This window comes from Xenopus laevis, chromosome 5S (assembly GCF_017654675.1).
Source record: "Xenopus laevis strain J_2021 chromosome 5S, Xenopus_laevis_v10.1, whole genome shotgun sequence".
NCBI classification, from domain to species: Eukaryota; Metazoa; Chordata; class Amphibia; order Anura; family Pipidae; genus Xenopus; species Xenopus laevis.
The window spans coordinates 89,378,385-89,389,070 of NC_054380.1; positions in this window are offsets into that span (position 1 = coordinate 89,378,385).

Genomic DNA, 10,686 nt, shown 5'->3' on the forward strand with positions numbered 1-10,686 from the left:
TCATCTTTTTATTGGCATAATTAGGGTCTAATGCTGCCCGTATAGTAGAACGGTGCATGCTGATTCTGTCCTTCAATTGTCTTGTGGTTTTTCCACAGTACAGCATCCCACATGGACATTTAATAATGTACACAACATTTTGGGACTGGCACGTTAGTCTCTGCCGAATATTGTAAGATTTTCCATTATGTGGATGGTAAAATTTATCACCTACAATAAGCGTATTGCACATCACACAATTGTTGCATTTGTACACACCTGGTTTGAGCAAACTGCCTCCTGTTGACTGTGTATATTTGCTTGCTGGATCAGCTGGTGATACTATTTCTTTCAAATTTCTGTTTCGTTTGTGCCCAAAACGTAGTTTCTTGCTCACTAGTTTCGACATCTCCGGATCTGTATTAATCAAAGGCCAAAACTGTGTAAGAGATTTTTTAACCAGTGAGGTACTGGGTCCATAAAGTTAATAATGTTACCTTTACATAGTTACATAACAGTTTAGAGATAATATTGGTCTGAATGATCCACTAGTGGTTTTTAAATGTGTTAACACAGGGTTTTAAATTGAGTTTTAACCTAAATTTGAAGCTGCACACTATATGTAATTTTTTGACTGCTTATTTATAGAGGAATTTTAGCAGTTGTATATTGCACTATTGCTGTTATTCAGCCTTACAAGGGGTTAACAATGCACATGATGTCACAGGCATGATCACATGAGGGGGGTGTGTTTTCTATTTAATGGACACTTTTATATGTATTTGTACCTTGAAAAAGGTCCCAAAAGGGACCGAAACGTCGGTGATACATATGTTTTAAATATAACTTTTTTTCATACTCAAAGTCCCTTGGTGCTGGTTTTTCTTGATTGAAATATACGCTAATTTTTTCCGTGCACAGGGGCAGCCACAAAATGGCTTACCTGACATGAGGTACTGTCTGCTACGAAAATCTTTATATATATATATATATATATATATATATATATATATATATATATATATATATATATATATAGATATATATAGATAGATATATATAGATATATATAGATATATAATACACAAAAGCCATGAATATCCTGGCCTTCAGCCTCGTACTTTTATATGGCCATGAAACTCGGTGACTTATAATATCCTTATATTTTACAAGAGGGGGTATTTTATTCACTATATAATACACAAAAGCCATGAATATCTTGTAAATTATATCCTTATAAACGGTGAGTTCTGATGTCATCAGTTATAAACGGTGAGTTCTGATGTCATTTATGTCACATGACTCACTGAAATTTGTGTATTATAATAAATAAAGTACCCCCAGTTGCAAAATATGAGGATATTAGAAGTTACCTTGGAGTTCCATGACCTGTATAAAAACACTCGGCCTTCGGCCTCGTGTTTTTATATGGTCATGAAACTCCTTGGTAACTTATAATATCCTTATATTTTACAAGAGGGGGTACTTTATTCACTATATATATAGATATTTACACTGTATTTCTTCTGTGGTTTACAGTTTACAGTAATACCTTATGGATACAGGTTCTCTAGTTTTCTCCCTGCTAGTAACATTTTTATGTACTTTGGCTAGTAAAACAGTTTTTTAAGTTGAATTTTTGTTTCTGTTTTTTTTAGTCCATTTCCAAGACACATATACAGTCAAAGTTAATATCTAAACCTGATTTAAAGGAGAACTAAACCCTTGTCAAGAGCATCAATGATCCAGGACTTGTCACAGGGGGTCACCATCATGAAAAGTGTCTGCAACACTCACATGCTCAGTGGACTCTGAGCAGCCGTTGAGAAGCTAAGCATAGAGGTTGTCGTAAAATATCAAGCTGAAAAGGAGGTTGGCCTGTAATATAAGCTGATGCTACAGGGCTGATTATTAAATTCTGATGCTAGTTGCACTGGTTTCTGTGCTGCCATGTAGTAATTATCTGTATTAATTACTAATCAGCTTTATATTGTGACATTTATATTCTATGTGTCGTTCCCTAAGCTCAGTAAGTGACAGCAGCACAGAACACGTGCAGTGAATCAGCAGAAAGGAAGATGGAGAGCTACTGGGGCATCTTTGGAGACACAGATCTTCCCTACTATAGGGTTGTGTTTGCCCTAAACATAATGTACAACATCTCTAGCCTACTTCTTTAGTTAGGCTTTACTTCCCCTTTATAATTCCTGAGGGTTGTCATTCAAATAAGATTAAGATCCCACAAGAATGTCGTTGCATCAAATGAAAAACCATGTGTTACTGGTATATGTTGACTTGTTGACCTAAAGAAATGAAAGCTTAATCCATACAATCTAATGAAATAGTAGCCGTCAGAGGACCAGTTGTACTGAAATAATTACGTTACACTCAGCAACTCTTGACCATCCAGCTGCTTAAATGTTTGGCTATGGGTTCAAACCATGCCCTTCGATCAGTGCTCTCTCAGAAATTGATATTTGCAGTTTGTAATACCAAATCAGGTATTCAGGGAAGTACAATAGCAATAAAGATTTGTTATGAAGAGCATTCATTAGAGTCCTGTATCGAGTACTTGTGTACTTGCAGGTACCCATGGAATACCAGCAAAGTGGTTGAGTTTTGGGCAAAAAGTTCCCGATTCCTTGGCTGTGCGGGCAGTCCGTGTGTAACGGCTGGGTGCCCAACAAAGGTGCTCTTTTGATCCCTACCTCCCAACCTTGTGGTTCTTCCAGTTTTTACCCATTTTTTTGGGGAAGATTCAGCACCGGAGTAACGTCACTTTCAGTTTCACGTGTTCCCTGGGTTGGAAGGTTAGTTCGCCTATTGCGGATTGGGTAGCGGAAACATGCAGGTCAAATTGCTGGTTCAGGTTTCAAAAATGGACCCACGCAGGACTCTAGCGTACATTTACAGTTCTGCCTGTCCCATTTTAAATTTGAACGAAAGTTGAACATCTGGGCACTAAGCAATACCCTGTACTGCAGTTATATGTTTATATGCTTATAAAAGCAGTTCCAGATTGCAGAACTCTTGCTTTGAAGTCTGGAAATCTCCAAACAGAACTTTAACAATTAACATAATAACTGCTATGTATAAAAACCACAATTAATTATAATGATTTTCCAGAATAGTTCATTTGATTCTGCTACATGTCAGCGCATCATTTAGATTTAATTCTGTAGAATTTGGATGTGTGACGATATTGTGATATCATTGAGGGCATTAATTTACATCGAGATACGTACATCACTTTTCTAGACCCAGAGGGGTCTTCATTGTAAATTCCAAGTTTCACTCGTCAGTTATCATTTCGAGAATTGAAACCATTTCAAAATGTCCTGTTTAACCAGTTTTCCTTATTGTTCTTAATACACAAAAAATACAGGTGGCTTTTTGGCTATTGCTTTAAGAGACAAATGACACATGGAACAGTAGAACAGTTGTGATAAATAGCACAGTTCAGTGCCAGAAAGTCAATGGTAAAAGTGATGAGTACATTTTTGTCAGGCATAGAAATATTATGGTTGATACATGACAATATTCCACATTTCCTGGCCACTTCATGTCAGCAATACTATGGGTATTCGCCCCGCCCCCATACCCCAGTTAGCATTGTCCCTCCCCCAAAGAAAACGATAAAGGACCCAGCTCCTCCTCACTTACTTGTCTTTTTTGCTTAGTCTTCATTCTAGTTAGCATGGGACATCTTGGCGGCGGCTTTTGTTCAGATCCAACTCTTCAGAAAGGTTGGCGATTTCTGAGGGCTATTCATTCAGTAAGACTGTCGCATGAAGCCCCCTCAGCAGGAATCCAATTCCTTATTACAGGCTGCTCCAGGTTAGTGATTTAAAAAGTCGCTACTGGTGTGTGAGATCCCAGGTGTTTTTTTTTACCAAACATACTTCCTAGGGTGCATGTTTTCGAGTGCACGTTTTTTCGCGCGCGTGCGTATGGACGCGCACGCGCGTGCGTATTGTCGCGCGCACGTTTTGTCGCGCGCACGTTTTTCTGGCGCATGTTTTTTCAGCTTTTTTAAAGTGGTCGCCATTTTTGTATGCTGGAAAGTGCATACATTTGGAAGTGGATACTTCAGTTTTTCTGTTCCAGTCAGGTAATCAGATGCCTGTCTTACAGAAAGGTCGGGTTTGTAAAAACTCAATTTTCATTGTTTTCTCCTGTATTGCTTGTAGCATACCAGGAGGTACTGAAGTGTACTGGTGATCTTACAGCCTCAGTTACAGCTGCCCTTGTTGCTTGGTATGTCCCTCTTAGTTTTCTCTTAGCAGTTTTTTTTTTTTTTTTTCTTCACTGTCATTTTCAATTGGTTTTTTGTTATTGTCTCTGCAGCTTGCCTTATGGAGTCCTTGCAGAGGAAAAGAAGGAAGCTTGGCTCTTCTTCTCAAGTTTGTGCAGGCTGCTTTGACGCTCCTTTACCGGGGAAGAAGTTTTGTAAATCATGCTTTGGCCTTCTACTACAGGATACGCCTGTTAGTGAAATCCCTTCAGGCCAAGAAGACAATTTTGCCAATTGATGACTCGTCAGTACTAAGAGATCCCATGGATAGAAGAGTGGAGACGGAGCTTCGTAAGGCATATCAAGTGGCAGGAGCCTCATGTAAGCCGGCAGTAGCTCTAGTTTCAGTGGCAAAGGCAGTCTCCTTGTGGATCGACAGTTTGGATAAAGCGATTGCTGAAGGTACGGATACAGCTGACATTAGTGCTGGATTATCAGAATTAAAGATGGCAGTGGCATTTATGTCGGAGGCGGCAGTGGATTTGACGCGGTTGGCTTCCAGGTCAATGGCAGTATCAGTGTCGGCAAGAAGAGCATTATGGCTCAGATCTTGGGGTGCAGATGCGGCTTCTAAGCTAAGTCTCTATAACCTACCTTATGTTGGGGAAAATCTTTTTGGTCCTAAATTACAAGAGGTCATAGAAAAAGCGACAGGTGGGAAGAGTTCTTTCCTGCCGCAAGAAAGGAAAAAATCGAAGGCTCAACCCTTTAAAGGTTTTTTTTTTCGAGGCTCAGGAAGAGCTAGAGGTTATGCCAGTAACTATAGATACTTTGGCAGAGGCAGTTCAAGACAGTCATCTTGGAGAGGGGGTCACTCCGCAGTTATCAGGGGGAACAAGCTCAAACTGTCCCCAACTTCTAAGAAATCCTCCTGACGATCATGGAGTAATGGATGCTCGAGTAGGGGCAAGGCTTTCAAGGTTTTACGAGGTCTGGAAGCAGTCAATTTCAGACCAGTGGGTACTGGATTTATTGAAAAGAGGTTACCGCATAGAATTTTTGTCGGTTCCAACTCTGAATTTTTTTTTTGGTTTCCCCTATCCCTCGAGGTCAAGAAAAGAAAAAAGCCCTCGAAGAGTATGTCCAAATCATGTTGGACCAGGAGGTAGTGGTGCCAGTGCCTCAGGAAGAAAGGGAAAAAGGCATTTATTCCCTACTCTTTCTAGTGAAGAAGGCTTCGGGAGGGTGGAGGCCAGTGCTGGATTTGAAGAAACTGAATTCCTGGGTGCATCTTCAAAAATTCAAAATGGAGTCGATAAACACCATTATTGCGGCAGTCCAGGCAGGAGACTGGCTCTTGTCGATCGATTTGAAAGATGCATACCTTCATCTTCCGATAGCAGATCAGCATCAGCGTTTTCTACGCTTTGCACTTGGACACAGGCATTTTCAGTTTCGGGCCCTTCCCTTTGGTCTCTCAACATCTCCAAGAACGTTTACCAAGGTACTCATCACCCTGGTCGCAGAGCTAAGGAAACAGGGCCTGACGGTCTGGCATTACTTGGACGATATCCTCCTATCCGCAGGGTCTCCAGAAGTCCTTTTTTACACAGAGAGATTGCAATTTCTTTTCTTCAATCTCACGGGTGGTTAATCAACTGGGAAAAAAGTCAGTTGCAGCCATCTCAATCCCTAATTTACCTGGGGGCTCTATTCAACACGGCAGACAATGTGGTTCAGTTGCCACAACGGAAGATAGAGTGCATGGTGAAGGAAATGGAAGATTTCTGTCTCCAAGGGGAGGTTTCAGCAAGACGATTTATGTCTCTCCTAGGTTTGATGGCAGCCTCCATTCCAATGACCAAATGGGCCAGATTCCATATGAGGGAGGCACAACGTTATTTCCTGACCCATTGGAATCGATGGGAAATCAATTGGAATCAGTTAATTCCTCTTTCTCCCAAACTCAAGGTCAGCCTTCAATGGTGGATGAACCCTTCAAATTTGTCCAGGGGTTTTCCCCTTGCTCCAATAAATTGGAGGATAATAACAACGGATGCCTCCTCCCAAGGTTGGGGAGCTCTCCTGGAGAGCAGTGTGGCTCAAGGAACCTGGAAGTCTCCATTGAAAGTGCACGCAAATGTGTTAGAACTAAGAGCAGTGTTTCAAGCACTGCAGGCCTTTGCTCCAGATATAAAAGGAATGGCGGTAAAAGTCAAGGGAGACAATTCCTCAGCAGTATCCTATATAAGGAAACAAGGAGGAACAAGAAGTTTGCTATTATGGAAAGCAGTATGTCCAATCCTGAGCTGGGCAGAGCAGAATCTGGAGAATCTGACAGCAGTTCATATTCCAGGGATTCACAATCAGAAAGCGGACTTTCTCAGTCGTATGACTTTGTCAAAACACGAGTGGAAGCTGCATCCAGACATTTTCCACCGGCTAGTAGAGAAGTGGGGTCTTCCGGAAGTGGACCTCATGGCCTCTCCGGACAATGCTCAACTGCCTATATTCTATGCAAGACATTTCAGCCCTCTAGCTCAGGGGACAGATGCACTCCTTCAGCCCTGGTCGTTCCGTCTAGCCTATGTGTTCCCACCAATCCCTCTCCTCCTTCAAGTCCTACTGAAGGTTATTCAGGAGGAAGCAGAGCTAATCCTCGTGGCCCCTTATTGGCCTCGTCGCCCATGGTTTCCTCTGCTCAGAAGACTGGCAGTAGCAGACCCGTGGCCGATTCCTGTGAGGGAGAATCTACTGACCCAGGGACCAGTGTCACATCCAGACCCGCACTCGCTCTCGTTGATGGCATGGAGATTGAGCGCAAAAGGCTTGTAGCCTTGGGCCTCTCTGAAGCAGTGGTGGTTACATTGCTTAAGGCAAGAAAAAGTAATACGTCTACCACATATTATAAGATTTGGGAAAGATTTCTCCTATGGCAATTGGAGAAGGCAAATTCCTGTTTTCCACCACCTTTACCTCAGGTTTTAGAATTCCTGCAGGAAGGATTGAGCAAAGGTTTGCAATACAGAACTCTAAAAGTTCATGTAGCAGCACTTTCAGCGATGACTGGGATAAGATGGGCAGAAGATCCGTTAGTAAAGCGTTTCTTCTCAGCCACGTTAAAGATTTGTCCTCCAAAAAGGACTTTATCTCCTGTTTGGGATCTACCAATGGTGCTGAAAGCCCTTTGCGAACCTCCATTCGAGCCTTTGCAAGAGGCGTCCTTATGGTTGGTGACCCTAAAGACTTTATTCTTGGTGGCAATAGTTTCAGCAGCGAGAGTCAGTCTCCTACATGCTCTGTCTGTAGAAGAGCAAAACATTTCCTTTTGGCCGGATAAAGTAATTTTAAAGCCTCCAGACTCATTTCTACCCAAGGTGGTTTCCACATTTCACCTTGCACAGGACATAATAATCCCTATCATACCGGACGAGCCCAACCTTTCCTCGAAGCTCCAGAAGCTAGATCCGGTAAGGATGCTGAAACATTATTTGGCTATGACTCAGTCTTTGAGAAAGTCTGGAAGTCTGTTTGTGATACCGGCAGGTCCTCGAAAGGGGGAACAGCCAGCGAAGTCTACAATTGCTAGATGGATTGTAATCTTGATACAAAAATCTTACAATCTTCAAGGCAAGCAGGCACCAGCAGGGCTAAAAGCTCATTCAACAAGGGCTGTAGCTACCTCCTGGGCAGCAGAGGCGGAGGTTTCAGAATCGGCAATTTGTGAGACAGCAGTTTGGTCATCTGCTGGAACCTTCTTTAAGTTCTATCGTTTGAATGTTAAGAAACCTTCTCAACATAATTTTGCTTCCGCAGTTCTGCGGTCTTTTTCTGTTGATTAAAAGCTGTTTATGCCCTCCCTCTTGTTTGGTTGTCATTGCTTGGGTATAACCCATAGTATTGCTGACATGAAGTGGCCAGGAAAAATGAAAATTTCCTATCATACTTACCGTAAATTTCTTTTCCTGGCCACTTATCATGTCAGCAAACCCACCCTCTGTTGACTAAATTATGAGACAAGTAAGTGAGGAGGAGCTGGGTCCTTTATCGTTTTCTTTGGGGGAGGGACAATGCTAACTGGGGTATGGGGGCGGGGCGAATACCCATAGTATTGCTGACATGATAAGTGGCCAGGAAAAGAAATTTACGGTAAGTATGATAGGAAATTTTCATTTTTCACTACTGGTGCATATTTTTTTTGCTAAATCATGGCAAAAATCTGCAGCAAAAAAACATGAGAAAACCTGCACTAGCAGGCCACAATAGACCCCTATCTGTCCTATGTGAGGCTGGCTGTAAGGACTGGATTGCTGCTCTCTGCACCTAGCAATGGATTACCAGACAGACTCCCAATGCAAGTAATTTAAATGAGCATTTTGCACCCTTTGGTGTATTAGCTTTTGCATTCAGGGTCATAGTAAAAAGCCCCTTAACTGTTTTTTAAATATTTTTATTTCAGAGTTTGGCAGATGTGTTCTTAATTTTTTGCTCCAAATAAACGAATACAGCAGCAGTATGAAATTTTAGAAAGGGTTGAATTTATGGACTTAAATGGCTACACATATCTTTTTTAAGCCAAAAGTTCAATAAGAAAAAATAGTGATCTAGTGATAACACTCTATATGCTGTTCAGTCTGTATAGGTACTTACCAATTATATTTTTGTTTAAAATAGCAGGTTAATTTGGATTAAGCTTTGTCATTTTACAAGTCAAGATCTGTAAAAGACTAAATTCCCTCCTCAACCATAGGAAATGTGTTAAAGCAACTTATTCTTCAAGTACTCAATGATAGAAGCACATTAGTCAGTTTAACTTTGAAATAAAATAAAACTGTGTTCACAATAAGGGTAAATCAGTGCAGCATTAATGTTACACTATGGGGGGAGCATGGTAAGATCTCTCTGTTTCATGTACAATCTGGGGAAAGCCCTGAATAAAAAGAATGATAAATTGGTGGGACCACAAAAAATGGTGTAAAATGCAAGAAAACTTCAAAGCAGGGTATATAAAATTGAGGTTTTACTGTATTATTTTATCATTCTGGATATAAAAACTGGATATTATAAATCATTATAGATGAAGGGGTCTTAAAATTAGACAAACATCTGACCAAGTCTAGAAAATTGTCAAAAAAGTCACTGGGGCTCATTTATCAACACTGGGCACATTTGCCCATGGGCAGTTACCTATAGCAACCAATCAGTGATTAGCTTTATAAATCCAGCTGCATGTAGAACAATGAATGCAGCGATTTGATTGGTTGCCATGGGTTACTGCCCATGGGCACATTTGCCCAATGTTGATAAATGAACCCAACTGTTTCAACATTTTCCGTGCACAGAAGGTAACCTTTTTTGTAATAAAAACTAGATACACTGGTGGTCTAGCGGGCCGGCGGGGACGCCCACCGCGCTCTCGGCGGGGACGCCCGCCACGCCGGTCTTCACTCCCTGAGTGCCGGTGAACTAAGGAGACGCGGCGCGCCTCTGCTATTTTTATAGGCGCAGGCGTGCTGACGTGTGACTACAGCGCGCAATGGCGCGAAGCATTCTGAGTATTTAAAGGGCCATTACATTGGATTCTTTGCCCGTGATAGGACATGTTTTCCTGGTGCCTCTGAGTCTTTGTGCGTTTGTTCTTGTTGATATTGATCTCCTGTTGTGACCCTGCCTGTATCCTGACTATTCTGAACTCTGAATCTTGACCCAGCCTGAACCTTGACCACTCTCTTGCCTGATCCCGTCTGTCTGATTGATGCCCTGTTTTGACTCTTGCCTGCCTGACGATTCTGTTATCCGCCTGCCTCGACCCAGCCTGTCTGACCATCCGCTTGTCTAGTCCTTTTGTACCGTGACCTTCGACCTAAAAGACTCTGCTATCAGCCGTGCCCCTTTGCCAGCCAGAACATCTCGCCTTGTACCCCTCGTTAAGTCCAGGTGGCACCCAAGTAAGCTGAGGGCTCCTCCCGAAGCCCAATGGTGGTCACACTACTGGTGAAGCCGAGCTGAGACCAGGGTACTTGGCACTTGTTCTGGTATTGGGTGCCGGCCGTGACACTTTTTATTCTTCCATATTTCCTTTATTACAGTAACATCTATGTCTCAGATTGGTTTGTGTACTAATACACAGGCTGTTGGTGGACCTCATATATGGGACAATTAGCTTCCAACTTGCTTTGGAAGAACTACGTCTGTAATTTTATCCCAACTGTCCCACTTACTGCAGGACAGCCACAATTTTTACAGCTCAGCCCCCTTTTAAGGGTGAAATTGTGGTCAGAATTACCTTAGAATATGTACAGACATATTTAAAATGTTTAAAACCATCTATGCGCATCAATATGTATAACCATCAAAGCTCTCTTTTCATTCAGACTGTGCTTCAAAGAGTAACTAGGAAAGTCCATGGGAATTCTGCTATGATCTCAGTCTAGTTTGTCTTCTGGCTGAACCCCTCAACCATCGCTCTGTTC